The 12681-nt window shown below is 40.7% G+C and overlaps 1 pseudogene; it reads left to right on the forward strand.

The window, feature by feature from the left end:
- Positions 1-453: 453 nt before the first annotated feature.
- Positions 454-12681, forward strand: part of LOC122069869 — a 23091-nt pseudogene continuing 10863 nt past the window's right edge.

The raw sequence follows: 12681 nt of genomic DNA on the forward strand, positions 1-12681 counted from the left end.
AGAAGAGAGAGATAGACACAATAGGTGCTATCATACTCGATATCGGTGACATACCCAACCTTTTTCCATAATAATAATAAGGGTTGGGGTTTTCTAGTCGATCACCCCATATAGGAATCTTTTGAGGGGTTTCTTTTGCACCGTAGGATTTGGATTACATGGATATGATGTGTTGATTTGGAATAAAACAATTTACAATAGTATGAAATAAAATTATGTAGACCTTGTTTGTATATAAGTATGGATCGAGATTGAAGAAATCAAAACATCAGAATCCTCTTTTCCTCTCAAAACCCCATTTCCTCTGTGATCTACAGTTGGCACGGGTTTTTCTTCCCTTGCTCTGGCAGCTCCCTTTCCTTGAGACTTGAAGTACTGGAGACTGAGTTACTCACAGAGAGAGAGAGAGAGAGAGAGAGAGAGAGAGAGAGAGAGAGAGAGACGGAGAAGGAAATGAGTCGGATAATATTTTTGCTGTCATTGTTGCTGTCCACAAGCCACCATTGGTCGCTGCTTGTAGGTAATCTTTGCCTTTCACCATCTGGGGTTTCTGATTTTTGGTTTTCCCTTCTTTTTTTTCCCACCAGTTATCGATTTTCCTTTTTTCCTCTACATTTGTTTTTTGATAGGTACATTTTAATCTTGAACTCCCTAAATTTATTCTTTGTTTTCTTTTGATCTGAATTTTGCTTTGATTGTTCATTCCTATCATGCAAACAGGAGGGATTTTTTTTTTTTAGTTAAATGCATGGTTATTTGAGGCGTGTACTAAATATTTGATTGGATGATTAATTAACATTCTTGAAGCTTCTGAGTCGAAATTGCAAAATTTTGAGTGTCGCTTTGATCTTAAAGAATTAAACTTGATTTGCCCCTCATTTTTTTCACTTTCTATTTAAGCATCTAATGAGAGGGTGTATAAGTTCTCTAGATCATTATAGTTCTTTCTTAGTTAAATTCATTGATTCTTGTATCTTCTGTTCCTAGTGTTTGATTCATAGTTCTTAGCTAAATTCATGGACATGGAGATCTTATCCCAAATAGCAAAGTCACCAAATTACTTGAATGTGCTTTTGTCTTCTCTGGTATGGCTCTTGTTGGGTTAATACTTAGTAAAGCAGCAGATTATTTTGTAGAAAAGCAATAAATTTTGTTAGTTAAAGTCCTCCACTTGCATCAAAAAGTTGGAGAAAGGGAGATTTTCAAAGAACTTGAAAACAATAGAGTGAAATACAAGTTTGTTGTGACTCCGTTCCTTCTTTTGTTGGTAATACTGGTTGGGACAATCTTGAAATACAATGTTAAGAAGTTGGATATTGTTGGTGCTTTCTATTGCATTTGTTCTACTATCACAATTTTAAGATATGGTGATAAGAGCTTTCCAACTGAAATGGGACGTGTATTTGCTATGTTTTGGATATTGATAAGTACCATTTGCATAGCTCAATTCTTTCTATACTTAGCCGAGCTAAATACTGAACGGAGGCAATATTTGCCAGTCAAATGGGTTCTTAATAGGAGAATGACATACACAGATCTTGAGGCAGTTGATCTCGACGATGATGGGGTTGAGGTATGTTGAGTTTCCATTGCTTTGAACACAAAAAAACCTGTTTTGAATTTCTTCCCTCATGATTTCAGTTATTCAATTTTTTCTGTATATTCTCTCATCTATCTCTTCTAAACTTTATAATCTCCAATAGATTTCTCTCTAATGTTCTTTTTCTTTGGTTCAATTTCTTGACAGTGTACATCAAGGAATGAAATATGTTGCCAAACCAACCAATCAAATAATTGTTAGCAGATCATTCAACACAATGACTAAAAGTTTGAAATACAGGCCAGAAATGTCATTTTTAAAACCCAGGGGGGGTGCAGCAACTAGCATCATTAGTGAACCTACCTCAACCACCCAGTGATGCGGATCCTAGTTCCAAAAATCAATCTCAGATCGCTTATACAATTAACAGCTAAACCAGTTTTCAAAGAAGTGGTGGCAGAAGAAGAGGGGTAATCTAGAATTACAAAACATAAGGAGAATAGTAGAATATAGGGTTAGAAGGTAGGGGCTTAAGTGTAATATTAGTAGTTATTTCTAATTAAAACACTAGTAGGGCTTGTCTGTAATAACCAGAAATCATGGGCACAAAAAATAAACTTGTCTTCTTCTTCCTCACGATGGAGCTCAAGGCAGTACTCCAAACCTCAAGGAAAGAGATCTAGTCGCTGAGGAGTTCGATCGAGCAGCCAACCTGGATTTCGGAACCAACTCCCAGCCCCTACTGGAATCGATTAACAACTTGATGGCCAAAGAATTTGCAAGAATTGGAAACTGGCAGAAGTTGGGGTTCAGCCCAATTACAGATTTTCTTTCTTACCACAGAAAATGAAAGATGGCCTGAAGTTTAGAGAAGGTGATATCGCCTAGGTATAGGCTTCTTCAGACCCAAGTCCTAGGGTCAACCAATTGGAGATAGAGTTGTTGCGAACCTTTCTCTTAGATATGGTATTGTCGCTCAGAATAGAGTATCTCAAATCAGGAAAATAAACAGCAGGAAATAAGAAAGGATTAGGAAGAAGAGAAGATCAGGGACAGAGAGCTATTAGAAAAGGGGGAAAAAGAAGAAGAAAGTTAGGGATGGGAAGAGGAAGATGCAAGCTTCACGGCAGCCATAACATTCTTTCAATTGTTCAATTTTCAAATCTGAGTTCTTCACTAGTGTCTTACATGGCTATAAAAAGAAAATCGTGGCATAAAATTGGTAGTTTATTAAAATGGAAACTAACCTAATTGGCAACTGGAAATAAAAATTCAATATTACTCAAATAAAAATACTACCAAACTAATTTCTAACAAAAAAGAAAAGCAAATAAGAAATCAAATCAAAAGATAATTTTCTAATCCCATTGCCCAACTGCATCATCTCTCAGTCTTAAAAGAACTCAACTCCCTCGAGCTAGGTCATGCTCCCAAGATACCCTTGTAAATTGCTCGCCGATGAGGTAGCACATGAGCAGGAGTCACTGATATGTCACTGGAGCAGGGAGAGTACGCTGACGTGTGAAGAGGGAGAGTAGGTGTAGACACCCAATTTTATCATCCTCCCTCAGCTATAATGACTTATAGATCTTAGACGCGACCCTTGCTTCCAATCAACAGAGATGACAATTGACTGAGGTAACCCAACCCAGAAACATTTCATAATTATCCCAGAATCCCAAAAGACCCTTGCGAGAGAAGAAGGAACCAACTATGACATTTTATATAAAAATGAATCCGGTCCAAAGCAACCATACAGATGCATAGTATTCAGAATCACAATTCCAACGATATATGGTACGCCAAAATCTGACCATTGGATCTCTCACAATCATTCCCAGAAGTTACTTTATGAGCACCTAAAACCCACCCATGTAGACCCCCACACCATGCCTTGAGCACCTTAACCCTGCCTATGCAAGCCCCCACACCTTCCCTTGATCACCTAAACCTCGCCCATGCAAGCCCCCACACTTTTCCTTGAGCGCCCGAACCCCGCCCGAATATGCACCAACCTTGCCCAACATTGTGCGTCCCCACACACCTTTTGGCTCTATGAACCCCGGTGCCCCCACCAAAACCCCAGAGCCCCAGAGACCCTGGCACCCTTGTCAAAGCCCTGAGCCCCCGAGGCCCAGGGCCCTTCCAGTGATCGGAATCCCAATTTTGATGTTCAGATTTGTGAGGGAATTCCTTCTTCACCTGCCTATGTACTCCGCACTGCCCCGCTAGTGTACCCTACACCGTGACCTCCTATTGGCCTAAAAACACATCTTTTCATCTCATGGCCCAAGAAAGAATCTCTACACCTCGTTGGCCAAAGAAATTCACCATTCACCCCATTTGTCCAAAAATTCACTTTGTTACCCCATTGGTTTAGAAAAATCACTTTTTAACCCCATTGGCCAAGAAAATTCCCCTTTCCTCCCCATTGGTCCAAAAAATCTATAAATACCCCCTCCCTTTGGTTTTTCACACTCAAGCCTCCTAGTGAACACCCCTTGTAGAGAAGCTCTGCTCTCTCTCCTCCCCTCCCCCCTCGAGGTTCTTCAAGTCTTCAGAGAGATCTTCATAAAATCCGAAATGTTCTTCAGATCTTTGAAGTGTTCTTCAGGCCTTTAAAGTTCTTCAATCATCTGCTTTTTTGAGTGAGCGTACCGGTGCCACCTCAGCGACACTGGATTCCATCTCACATCATACATCTCAAATCATTTCCACCAAAATATAACATGTTATAGAACATCATCATCATTTAAGCAATTTAAATAATCATTTGAAAATCTTACACATGCGAGCAGTTTTATAATAATTAAACATTCCCAAAATAAAATTCAACCATCCCTCACCTTAATAGTGTCTATCAAATTATGTTCCAAGTGTGTCGACCAATTGTTCAATTTACTTCTGGCCTCAGGGTATGTGCACATTACTATCCTAGGTACAAAGGTTATCGAACATCAATACGTGTTAGGAACATCGGGAGGGGCCACAGTAGTTACCCCCAAAGGGTAGAAGTACTGTCAATTCTTGACAGTCCAGGGTATCACTAGATTCAGTCACTGAAAACAAGGTTGGAACCCACCGGATTCATTAGATTTGAATCCGATGGTAGAAATAGAGAGCTCATAAGAGCCTACAGCTAAACCAGAAATAACCCATCAGATTCAGCCCCAGTTATTTCCGATGGCTATTTCTCGAAGAAACACAGAAAGTGCCCGTGAGTTTTGGGGCTTTCTGGCTCGGGTTTGATTGTTAGGATTTGTTCCGTGGAGTTTGTAGGGGTTGTTCCTAGCATCATTTTAGGCTAAAAAAATATCGATTCCATTGGGCCATTTGGGAGATACATCGAGCGAATGATCAAAGCCCTAGGTGGTCATTTGGTCTCAAGGGTTGCTGGAGTTCACCGGACCTAGTTTGAGCTTGGAAATCACACTGGGGAGGTGAAATGCTCGTTCCCGATCTCTAAGAGGTGTCGGGGTCAATGATCACCTCTTGTACAACTATCCTAGGTTAAAATGAAGAGAGAGAATGTGGTAGGAGAAGTGGAAACTACCTCTGGTAAGGATTCTGGCAACGATGCGGCAGCCGGGAACCAAGGTGAACTCCAAACTCCTTCTTCCTTCCTCTTCCTTTTTCTTTCTTTCTCTTCTCTTCCTTCCCTCTCCCACAACTTGTACAAGTGAGAAGTGAGGAAATGATTCCTCATTTCCACTTATATAGTAAGTTAGGTCCTTAAGGCTTGTTTGGTTGGTCCTAGTCTGGTCCAAGTAGGTCAATCTGACCTTCGAGACACGTGGGCCAGCCTCCTTGGGCTCATACGAAATACAAGTCATAGGGAATGTGTGGGAGAGTGTGTGTGGTCATCTGGGGCTATTCCCGATGTGAGTGGTGGGGTCCACGGGCATCAGAACTAATTCAGCAGCACAGGTGGCCACTGAATTCAGCCCACCTGATCCAGGCCTAGGTGTTTTTGGTGGTAAATTTCCAGTGGTCAAAATAGTTTGTTGTCTTGACTACTTTCTATCCACAAGTTGGTTTTGCATGGTTAGTTTCCCTAGGCTATGCTCATGGTCTTTTGGCAGTTTTGGTGTGTGCTGGGATTTAGGTGTGGGTTGTCGGATCACTTACCATCTGGGATCAAAAGGTCTGAATCCCCTCCAGTTGGATTGGCACGCATTACATGAGCATGTGGGGTCATCTCTCCCCCTTCTGTAGTGGGCCCCTGTGAGCCAAAACTTGGTGGTACTTTCTAATTCTAGTCTGAGACCTATCATAATAGTTCAAATTAGACCGGGTTAGGGCACTGGTGTAAGAATTTCATCCTCGAAATTGAACATACCTGGGAAGTCGAACAATCTGGGGTACTACTTCTTCATTTCATCTCCATTTTCCTAGGATGCTTCCTATTCTGGGTGATTCATCCATTTTACCTTAACTAAGGAAACAGTGTGGTTGCGGAGAAAATGGTCCTTCCGGTCAACAATCTTCTCTGGATGCTCCACTTAGGCAAAATCCTCGTCCAACTCACCTAGTATGTAAGTCAAGACATGAGTGGGGTTGAGAATGTACTTCCTCAGCATGGAAACATAGAAGATATCATGTGTACCTTCCATCTCTACTGGTAAGGCTATCCTATAGGCCACTAGTCCAATCCTTTCCAGTATATCATACGGCCCCACAAATCTAGGACTCAGCTTTCTCTTCTTGTTGAACCGTATTACCCCCTTTGACTGGGGAGATCCGTAAGAATACCTTGTCTCTAACCCCAAACTCCAGATGCTTCCTCCTGACATCTGCATAACTCTTCTATCTGGACTAAGCTGCCTTGATTCTTTCTTAATCACATTCATCTTCTAATCCGGACCAAGAATATTTCATTCACCAACTTCGTCCCAACACAAGGGAGTTCGACATTTCCTACCATACCGTGTCTCGAATGGAGACATACCGATGGTGGTCTGGTAACTATTATTGTAGGAGAACTCAATAAAGAAAATGTGTTCATCCCAAGTATAACTCATATCCAAGGCATATGCTCGGAGTAGGTCCTCCAATGTCTGGATAGTCCTCTCCAACTATCCATCGGTATGTCAGTCGAATGTAGTGTTGAAATTCAACTGTTTGCCCATAGCCTTCTGCAAACATGTCAAGACTTGTAAGTGAATCTGGGATCTCGATCGTAGATGATGCTAACTAGTACACCATGCAACTGGATGATGTTGTCAATGTACAGCTTGGTCAACTTGTCCATGGAGAAAGTGACCTTAATTAGGATGAAGTGGGCTACCTCGGTCAAACGGTCCACTACTACCCAAATGGCATCCATACCCTTGCGGGTGTGGAGTAAGCCTGTGACGAAGTCCATGGTGATATCCTCCCATTTCCACTCTAGAATAGGTAGTGACTGTAATAAACCATGGGGCCTTTGTCTTCAGCCTTAACTTGTTGGCATGTGAGGCACCTTGCCACATGCGTGGCCACATCATTCTTCTTTCCTCTCCACTAGTAGGAACCCTTTAGGTCCTTATACATTTTAGTTATGCCTGGGTGAATGGAGTATGGAGAGTTGTGTGCCTCTCTCAAAACAGTATCTCTCAAGTCACCATCACTAGGCACACACAATCTTCCCTTGATTCAGTTAGGGAGAAGTTCAAATCCTTCTGATTTCCTTCCTTGCAGTCAACTATCAATTTCTGTAACTCTGCATTAGTACCCTGAGCTGCAATAATTCTGTCCACTGTGAGGCTAGCGGCCGGAGATGAGATCTCTCTTCCCCTCGGTAGGGGAAAAGGACTTGTATGTATTTCATCCTCTCTCCTCTCTTTTTTTTTCATGAGGGAGGGGTGTGTCATGTGTGCTTACCCGTGAACCCCACGCCACTGTATCACCACTTGGAGATACGTGGAGGCCTACTTCGCAGGAGTGTAAAGTTTATCGTTCGAGGCGGAGATTTGATGATGGTCTAATATAGGGATTGAGATCATACAAAATGATTTGGAGTCATCACCTAGGATTATGAGCCTAGGACCCGGAGGTGGGCCCAATTCCTGAGATTTAGGGTAAGTGTTGGGTTGTAGAGTTGGGAAGGTGTTAGGCAACCAATTTACCCAGTTCAACCAGTCTTCCTACTAGATGCTTAAGAACGAACATTTTTCACAATTATTCCTATTCCGCATGCATGGCTAAGTTATCACTCATATATACATTGACTGAATTTTAATAACTATGCACACTAAAACAAAGTTAATATAAAGTCTACATGACGATGATTCGGTTGAGAAATTATACCTGAACTTAACCCCTGTTTTGGGTCAAGAGGGAATTATACCTGAACTTAACCCCTGTTTCGAGTCAAGAGGGGTGGACCCTTGATTAGCACTGGCACGGACTGTCTTTTGGATTCTCCTGGATCAGGGGAAGATATTCTTGACCTCCAACTTCCTTTTCTTGAGAGATATTGATTAGATAGAGTTTCGACTAGGAATGGTTACTTTTGGATTTTGACTGCGGTGTTGATTTGACAGAGTTTTTGCTAGGGATGGGCTACTTTCGGGTTTTGGCTGAGGTGGCACTCCGGCAGCACTTCCACTAATATGATCTATTTCTGGACTTTGGCTAAGGTGGTACTCCAGTAAAGCTTCCATTGGGAATAGACTATTCTCTAAGGATTGAGGAACTTTGAAAGCCCGAAGAACACTTTAAAGATCTGAAGAACACTTCGAATCTTATGAAGATATCTTCGAAGGCTTGACGAACCTCAAAAGGGGGAGGGAGACAAAGGGGAAACTTTTCCTTCCAAAACTCACTCAAAGAAAGCAAAGGATTGAAGAATTTCGAAGGTCCGAAGAACACTTCGGATCTTATGAAGATCTCTCTGAAGGCTTGAAAAACCTCAAGGGGAGAGGGGGAGGAAAGAGGGTAGAGCTTCTCTAAAGGGATGCTCACTAAGAGGCTTGGGTTGTTGTTGTGTGTAAAACCAAAGGGAGGGGGTATTTATAGGATTCTTGAACCAATGGGGAGGAAAGTGAAAATTCCATAGCCAATGAGGGGAAAAAGTGGTTTTTCTAAACTAATAAGGTGAAAATGTGAGATTTTGGGCCAATAGGATGGAAGATGATTTTCTTTAACTAATAAGGAAAAAATAAGTTTTTTTGGGCCAATCAGGTAAAAAGATAACTTTTTGGTCCCAATAAGAGGTTGCGGCGTAGGACATGCTAGCGGGGTAGTGTATAGTACACTAGTGGGTGAAGAGATCAGGGTGCGCGCGGGGAGGCTGGCAGGGGTGTGCGGCACACAATGTGTTGGATAGGTAGGGCTATGCGTGGCAAGGGGCATATGGTGCAAGTATGGTGTGAGCGGCAAGCAGGCAATGGCACGTCGTAGGCGTGTGGGAGCATGTAGAGTAGGCTGGCGAGGGTGCACAATGCACATGGGGGTGTACAGAGCAGGCTAGCGAGGGTGCACAACACGAGCAGGGGTGTGAGACTAGCACACGGGGGCACACGAAGTAGGTTGGCGAGGGTGTGCAGTGCACGCATGGGTGGCTGGCTGGTGTGTAAAAAAATTTGATTTTCCAGGAAGATTACGGGAGATCCGATGGTTTGATTTTGACGTACTATATATCATTGGAATCGTGATTTTGAGTACTATCCATCCATATGACCATTCTAATAGGATTCCTTCATGTATGAAAATTTATAATTGGGCCCTCTTTTCTCTCGCTTGAGACTTTCGGGGTTTTGGGTGAGCAGGGGATGTTTCTGGGTTGGATTATCCTCATTAATTATCCTCTGTCAATCAGAAGCAAGAAGTCACGTCCATGATCAGCAATTCATCATAGAGGGAAGAGGTGATAAAATTAGGTGTCTATAGAATGCCCCTCTTTGGCTAAGGCCTGTGCCAACGGTTGAAAGGCAAAGAAAAGAATGACCGCATTTTGTCACCCGGAGCATATATTGCCATCATTTTGCTCATTAATGACGGAGTTGAAAAAATCAATAGGTAATATCTTTTAACTACTTTAAAGTTTGAGACTTACCTGGGCTACCGATGTATAGGAAAGAAATTCGCTGCTCTTCTAATTCTGCAAAAGACGTTAGTATTTGATCTTTGTCTTTTTCCTATATTGGGCTTCCATGTGCTAGTTTAAGGAAATCATTAATAAGATTGGGTCACTCAGAGCCGATTCAAAGAAATTGGGCCACCTGGGGCAGATTTAATGAAATTAGGCCACCTAGGGGCGGTTCAATGAAATTGAGCCACCTAGGGCCGGGTTAAAGCAATTGGACCACCTAGGGTCGAGCCAATAAAATTGGGCCACTTGGGGCTGGTTCAATGAAATTGGGCCACCTGGGGCCAGGTCAATGAAATTGGGTCACCTGGGCTCGGGTCAATGCAATTGGGCCCCCTGGGGCCGGTTCAATGAAACTGTTTCAATGAAATTAGGCCACCTAGGGGCGGTTCAATGAAATTGAGCCACCTAGGGCCGGGTTAAAGCAATTGGACCACCTAGGGTCGAGCCAATAAAATTGGGCCACTTGGGGCTGGTTCAATGAAATTGGGCCACCTGGGGCCAGGTCAATGAAATTGGGTCACCTGGGCCCGGGTCAATGCAATTGGGCCCCCTGGGGCCGGTTCAATGAAACTGTTTCTTTTCTTAGTTTCTCTCTTGTGCGTTGATTGGGGTTCTTGATTTTGAACCAAGAGATTGGAGTCTTGAATTGTGGCTTTTTGATTTGGAATCTTACCCTTTGCTTTTGATTTGGAATCTTGCTTTTTGCTTTTGATTTAGAATCTTGCTCTTTGCTTTTACTTTCCTTCCTTGAATTTTGACTATAATTTTTTACCTACCAATGGAATTTTGACTTTTACCTTCCTGTTTTCATATGATATAATTTTCATCTACCACATAAATTTAGATTTCACCTCCCCTTTGATTTTTACTTTTCACTTTCATGTGATATAATTTTCATCTACCACACAAAAAATAATTTTGAACTTGGTATTTATGGTAAGAAATTTTAATTTGCACCTTGGAATTGGAATCTCATTTTTTTTTTGTCTTTTTAGAAAACAAAATTTTTTACCATAAAATGGTCCCCCCTCCTGTTCATTCCTCATTTCGATTTTTCTGAGTTGAGAACAATTTGTGAGTGAGTGAGCTCGGGTTTTGGAATCTTCTCGAAGATCCAAAGCTTTTTACATTTTTTTCAGGTTTCTTCCAAATTTTTTCGAAGATCTTCAGGTTTCCCTTGAAGTTCTTCATCTTCCTCTTGAAGATCTTCATAGTCCTTGAGGAAGGAGTCATTTGGAGAATTTGACATCTTTTTGGGCTTCTTTGCAAATTATGCAACTTCTTGGGGTTCTTTGTCATTTTGGGAAATATTGCTTCGAGAAGGAAGAGAAAGACTTGTGGAGAGGTCCAATTGGATGGTTGTAGCAACTTTTCTCAAGGGGATGAGGGCCCTACAGACTGGTACACCTGACAGACACTTCACAATACTCAAAACCATATCTGCAACTCAGCATGGGGCTCATGGGTAAGTCTTTTCATTTTATTCATTTATTTATTATTGTTTTTCTCTCTTTTTATTATCATTTATTAATATTATATTTTTTATGTTTTTTTTATAAGCATAATGGGGGGTACCACCAGCCTTGTCTAGATATGGCCATTAATGAGCACAATAATGTGTGAAATCTTAGGGATAAAAGTGTACATTTTGCCCCACTTTGGATAGTACTACTTTTATTTTTCTTGTTTTTTTTTTAGTTTCCAAGTCTACAAGAGAAAGTGCTTAAAGTGAATCAAGAACCAGTCCAAAGGTGGGATCCACTCATTGGTATCACATCCTCTCTCCTACAAAATCTTGAAGATTATTTTCTCTCATTGCCATCTCACAAGATCTTGAAGATGCTATGCAGAGATTCCTTTCTGATTCAATCAATATTGCAAGATATTGGTGAATATTGTAAGGAAAGAATAGAATTTGTTAATTATGGAAACAGATTCTCTCTTTCCTCACACAATATCTCAAAGAATGAGGATTTTTGTCAAGATTTAATTTAATTTAATTTTCTTTCTTTTCTTACAGAAGACTTGTAGAAGAAAGGAGGCAAGAAAAAAACCCTATAAAAGCCCCTTCCTCCCCCCTCCTATATTATTATTCCCCTTAGCTTATTTTCTAGTTTATGCTTAGTTCTCTTCTCTCTCTCCTTATGTTTCTTCAAGTGATTAATGATAATGAAATTCAATTTTTAATTGTTAGATTGTTTAATTATTAGTTTACTTTGTTAATGTAGTTTAATTTAATTAGTGCAATCCATAGTTCTAACTTTCAAATTTTCTAGTTTTAGGAAAGAATTAGTTCAAGTGACAAGAATCAAGAATTTTCAAGTTCAAGAGAGCAAGTTCTTCATCAACAATTATATTCCAAAACCATCACTCCAACTCAATCAAGTTTCAATTCAACTTACACATAATCAAGGTATGTTTATTAGTAGAATTAAGATGTTTATAAAAGTAGTGGAATTAGTTTTTTTATGCTTTTCTTCTTCTTTTTTTCCCTTGTGTTCTTATTTACATATGTGCTATAATTGAAGGTGATGCCTATAGTAGTGCCTCTCCCGGAAATTCGGCTGATGTATTGAGAATTTTTCTTTACTTACTTGCTTTCTTTTTCAGTTTTTTTATTTGTTAGTTTAGTTTTATTAATTATAGATTCTTTTTTTTTTTTAATTGTTATTTTCTGCATTTATTTTATTTCTCTAATTAAAGTAATCCGGCGTTAGAACTATTTAATTTAGATGTTGAATGTGTAGGTCATTTTCTTTCATTTATATGGATGTTCTAGGACCGTAATTTAAAATCAACCATCCCTTGTTCACTCTCGCCATACTTAGAATAGGTAAAATAAGGTGACTAATCTCATTGTGATCGACTCGTTGGCTATAATATACCATACTCTTGCGGTAACATATTTTTAAACTCAAACAAGTTTTTGGCGTCGTTACCGGGGATCAAACCCGGGTCACCCGTGTGACAAGCTGGAATACTTACCACTATACTATGCGTGACTCAAGTTCGATCCCGATAACGGTGCCATGAGATCCCTATCATTCTTTGAAGACCATTCCTGGCT

The sequence above is a fragment of the Macadamia integrifolia genome, unplaced genomic scaffold (genome assembly GCF_013358625.1).
Source record: "Macadamia integrifolia cultivar HAES 741 unplaced genomic scaffold, SCU_Mint_v3 scaffold746, whole genome shotgun sequence".
Taxonomy (NCBI): domain Eukaryota; kingdom Viridiplantae; phylum Streptophyta; class Magnoliopsida; order Proteales; family Proteaceae; genus Macadamia; species Macadamia integrifolia.